This window comes from Monosiga brevicollis, genomic scaffold (assembly GCF_000002865.3).
Source record: "Monosiga brevicollis MX1 MONBRscaffold_20 genomic scaffold, whole genome shotgun sequence".
Classification (NCBI taxonomy): Eukaryota; class Choanoflagellata; order Craspedida; family Salpingoecidae; genus Monosiga; species Monosiga brevicollis.
Window position 1 is genome coordinate 439,121 of NW_001865057.1, and position 5,428 is coordinate 444,548.

Genomic DNA, 5,428 nt, shown 5'->3' on the forward strand with positions numbered 1-5,428 from the left:
TCTGCTCTCTGCTCTCTGCTCTCTCTGCTCTCTCTGCTCTCTCGCTCGTCTGCCTCTCTCTCTCAGGTGGCCAGCTTTTTAAGGATCCTGATCCAGATTGACTGCTGTCCGGGAGGATTGCTCACATGCCCTCTGCCTCTGTACGTTGAGGAGCCATTTGATAGTCAAGCCATTAAGATACGGTACGTTTAGATTGACAGCCGCTGGCGCCTGTCATTCGGCCGCGCCGGCACCGACAGAACACAGCAGGATCCAGGAAGGGACACATGTTCTGTCGGTCCAATGCGATGTACACGTCCGTGCGTGCCACTGCTCTTGCTCATGACAATTCTTGTGGCAGCCGGACTGCCATTGGGGAGGGGCGTGTGCACCATGGCCGACGAGCAGACCTACTCGCAGGTGCGCGTCCAAGGCACAACAACGACCGCTCGATCCGTGCCTGATCTCGCTACAAGGCTGAACAATTAACCCGTGTTTTGTGGATCGATTGCTTTTGATGGGTTGCCCTTGCATTCGCCTGCAGCGGGCGGCCATCGCTTACTACAAGCGGCTGCAAAAGGCGTTGCTGAGTCCTCCCGAGCGCAAGCACTTGCAGCAGATTCTGGCCAACTTTGTCACAACCAAGGTCGGCGACCGCATCGTGCCAGCACCAAGTCGCCTCTAACCGGCCCACACAACCTCTGCATCGTATCCTCTTCTTCTCTTCTCTGCTCTTCTCTTCTCTTCTTCTCTTCTCTCCTCTTCTTCTCTTCTTCTCTCCTCGCCTCTCCTCTTCTTCTCTTCTCTCCTTATCCGTGGTTGCGACGACTCACTGCATCTATCGAGTAGGCATTTGATATGCTGGCCACGGAGCTGCCCAAGATTGTCAACACTCAGTCCAAATGCAGCCTCATCCCGGCTATCAAGGCCCTCATCCCAGCCGCCTATCACAATCAATACGATAAAACTCTCGAGTTTCTTGGACCTGTAAGCACAATTTCACCTTTTTGCCATGCCCTCTGCCTCGGTGCCCGACCTCTCGCTCTTCTTTTTGTTGCTAACATCAACGGGCTTCTCTGCGTCAGGCTCGCTGGACCACCATTAACCGCCAAGATGGTGTGGACGTGCAGCGCAAGCGTGTCGAGGCTGAGGTGCGGCAGCAGGAGGAGACCCGACGCCAGCTTGAGGAGATGCGTGGGTCGCCTCTCCGCAACACGGAAGTGTCATTCGACAGCTTCCTGCAAGAGCAGCGCAAGCTCTCACGCCAAGACGCCAACCGTGACGTCGCCCAGGTATGTTTGCCCCAGCCAAATTTCCCCTCCAAAGGCGTCTCTGGCCTCCGCTCAGTCCCACCCCTGCTTGACTTTTTCTCTGCGACGATCCCGCTTGATTTTCCTCCCACAGCCGCCCCCGTTGCCGGAAAAGTCGCGCGAGTGGGGTGCCTTTACCAACAGCGACACCATCAAGTCCCTCGAGTTCACGTGAGTGTGGTACCAAGCAGATGGCGGCGCGTGGACAACAAGTTGTTGATTATGCCACTTTTATTTATTGATTTGCTTTTTCACTTGCGGTGGCACGTGACCGTACTGCGCGTAGGGACAAGGACGAGAAGCAGTATGCCGATGTGGAAAGTTTTAGTGACACGATGGAAACAGCTCTGCCGCCACTGCCCTCACGACCCATTAACGTCAACGCGCCACCCCCTTTGCCAAACCGCCCACCGTCCTTGGCATCCCCGACATCAGGCGGACGTGAGTTGGCCCCCTTTGAAAACGCGATGCACCCGGCCACCGTGCCTGGGCTTGACTGAGCAAGCATGACTCGCAACTTACCAATCTGCATTTTACTTCTTGTTCTGTGTCTGCGACACAGTTGTGCCGCCGGCGCTGCCGGCCCGACGTTCGAGCTCATCCACGCCGGCCATGAGCCGCTCCCAGTCGGGCTCGCGGCTGCGTGCTGAATCGCCAGCAAGCACCCCGCTCTCCAGCTCGCCCCATACGATCGTGGTGCGTTATCGGATCAACAAATGGCAAAAGGCTTGATGACAAGGTCTCATTTCCATATCTCACTGGCTACTACTTGGGTCGGGGCCGGGACCATGTAGGCGGCACGCGAGGAGTTTGTCAGCGATAGTGATGATGATGCCCTTGATGACTACGAGAACGTGCGCACAACTATTTGCGTGCACGTTACGGGCCAGTACGCGGTGCTCATTTTTTTTGTTGGCGATTGTTCTGTAGCCCCCGCCTCTTCCGCCGCGGCCTCAGGATGAGAGTGTGCCTCCCGTGGTGGATACCAGTGGGCCGTGGCTCCCAGCCGACTACAATGTCGATTCGGTGTCCCGCCAGGTATGTCAGAGACGTGGAATCCTAGATCTATAGAGCCCCGTGTGTGGTGAGCCCATCTTCTGGCTTTGTGAGTATGATGCCTGGATTTCTCTCAATCATGGCTGCCTGGGGGGCTGTGGGGCGTAGGAGGCCGAGCGTTTGCTCAACCAATACGGTGGTGAAGTGGGCTTGTTCCTGGTCCGCTCTAAAGACCCGCCACGTTCCTACGTGATCTCTGTTGTCACGGCTGAGCGGTACGTGTTCTGGTGGTCGTTTGAATGCTGGGTGCATGGGAGAAACGCGTCAGTGCTCATTTGCTTCTTTTGTGGTTTGATCTTGATCTTGCTTCCCGCCACGTGCCACGTGTATTGGATGGGCTGGGGCCAGAATTTGCCACGTGATGATGTCCCGCCCCACGTTCAATCACCCATTTACGATTGACAACCGGACGTATGGCAGCAATTACACCCCGGAGGAGATGGTCGAGGCGCTCCGAGCCTTGGGAACGGACTTTTCCTTTACACTCTTAACGCCTTACCGCAAGGGCACTTCACGCGCATGATGCATTCGGCTCGATGCATGTGCGGCGGTATGTGGGGTCTGAAGAAGGGGTGTTTGGTTGGGTGAACGACTGCCCCGTTGCAAGGTGAACAAGTGCGGGAGCGGCCCAGGACAGGTCAGGACAGAGAATTGTGAGAGAGCTCAAACGGGCGCTTGCTAGAGGCGCGCTGCTTGAGACGAAAGCTTGGATAATTGTGAAATTGGTGCAATTGATCGTGGGGCTTGAGCCCGGCTCAGAGTTGGACTCGCTGCACGTTGTGCCGTGCTGTTGTTGAACGTTTTGTGTGTATCGTTGACAAATGTGAATTGATTTATACCATGGTTTTGCAGAGTCGCACACGAACTCGGTCCGAGTCTGTATCGGAGTTTGCAAATTGCTCATAGATCTCTTTTATGGATGTCTCTATGATGGAGAGTAAATTTTGACCTTTGCTGCTGCTCCTCCTCACGCAACCATTCCAGGCACGTTATCGTCGGGACCGGGCACACGTCGACGAAGCACGGTTTGGTGGCAACCCCCGCCGACCACCCCCTCTCATTAAGGAACTGAAAAACAGAAAAATCATCACAAGCTCATCAGGGGCGAATCTATGTCACTTTGAAGACCAAACGAGGCTGATCGATGACTGATGACTTGACGTGACGCTACCAACAGAGGACTGGTCACGCTTGGCGTTGAAGTGCTCGGATGCGCGTTGGCGCGCGAGGCGCTCGACCCAGTGTCGTTTCTGCACAACCAACCCAATTGCAAGAGATTGGACGGCGTGATGCGATGCTGCCCAGGCTCGTTTATCGCTCAGTAAGGTCTATCGTAGATAAACCGAAAAACGGATTAAATAATTTGCATGAAAAAGGCCATCATCTGACACACAAAGCTTCACTTTGCACTTCAAATAGTGTGTTAGATGTTACACTTGATAGGGTTGACCTGATCCAGATCTTTTATTCCGCGAGCCAAACGAGGTCGCGCGGTCGACCTAGCAAAGTTGGCTTGCAAGCAACATAAAACGCGTGTGGGCGGCGATAATCTGCTGACAATGTGTCCTCCGCAGTCAGAAAGGGGGGTGGTGCAAATGGCAGCGCCGTGAAGCCGGGGAAGGCCGGGGGGAGGCACTGACTGCCTTGGTGACGTGCGATCTATGGGTTGGTCTTGGCTGGTCTTGGGTGGCGGTATGTTGTGGCGTCTTTCGAGGGACGCGAGCATGCCATCAGTGATCATACCCTCGAAGAGTGGCCCATAGCGGACGTGATCCGAGACCATGACAACTATGTACTGAACAAAGACACCAAACCCCCCATACATTGCGGCAAGTCCAAACGGCAGCCTGGCGAGGTGTCCTGGGTCCTGGGCGGGAGAGGCATCGTGCGGGCACAGAGGCAGCAGCAACGAGGCGGTGACGAGGGAGGCAGTGACGCGGCAGGGATGAGGCAGGGATGAGGCAAAGACGAGCTTGGTGCACGCCCGACTCACCAGAACTGGAAACGACCAGAGGGCGTTGAGCCTGTCGAGCGTGAGCTGGACTTGGCTTTTGCATCATCACCACGAGTTATGGGAGGCACACGGCACGGTTGAAACCCTCAGTGTATGTGAATAGCATGGACCATTGGTAGTCGTGCTGCATCCCATTCGCATGTTGTGTTGATCTTGTTCTTGTGGCCGGCCGCTGCCATTCCCTCACAATTTGGAAGTCAATTTATTCAAGTCCAACCCACATTTGAAAGCTCCCTCTTTCAGATGCCTGCTCATCTGCAACATCTCTGATGACAATGGGTAACACAGCATGTTTTTTTCCCGGAATTTGGACGTAATGCACCTTTCTCTGGTCGTTTCACTCATCCTTCCCTCCCTCTTGAAAGACCGAAAAAAGCGAACATAATTATTGAGAGATGAAGTTGGCGGCGAAGGCAGAGAGACGAACAGAAATGAATACGCTTCTAGAGAACGACCAAGTTCAAAACTGGGGCTAAAGCGATGGGTAAAGGCGAAGATAGAGATACAGACATTGCGCGACGAGATACCAGCGAGTCAGAGAAACCCTAGAACAAAAGAAACACACAGAATCTCTCTGTTTCCTCGAAAGCTCTCTCAGGAAGCAAAAGCTCTCTCTTCTTTTCTCTCCTCTCTATCTCTAAAGCTCTCTCAAGGAAAAAGCTCTCAAGGAAGGTCTCTCTCTCTCTCTCTCTCTCTCTCTCTTCATCTCTCTCTCTCTCTCTCTCTCTCTCTCTCTCTCTCTCTCTCTCTCTCGCTATTTAGCGCGGGGCATCTGGTGACGGTGACCGATTGATCTGCCCGTGGGTGCCCGACGACTGACTTTGTCGATTTGCGACGTGTGGTGCGGGCTTTGGTGTATTTGATCGATTCCGGACCCTTTGGACCGATTGAGCATCGCGAAGCCAAGGGTGTTTTGACCGAGGCGAGGCGCCACCCCCCACCCCTGACGACCGTGGCCTCGGCCTTGTTCCCATTCCTCATCGGGTGAGTCTCCTCCCTCGCCTCTTGACGTGACCAGCTGCTCCTCGTCGCGGCTGCGCGCGGAAGCTCCCCCCCCCCCCCCCCCCTA

General features: G+C 54.9%; 1 protein-coding gene across 1 annotated transcript in view; it reads left to right on the forward strand.

Moving 5' to 3' along the window:
* Positions 1 to 5,241: 5,241 nt before the first annotated feature.
* The window catches only part of MONBRDRAFT_38126 (uncharacterized protein), a gene marked incomplete at its 3' end in the record, with an annotated part of 9,482 nt that continues 9,295 nt past the window's right edge, over positions 5,242 to 5,428 (forward strand). The window contains exon 1 of the mRNA XM_001747996.1: positions 5,242 to 5,343. The remainder of the gene's footprint in view (positions 5,344 to 5,428) is intronic.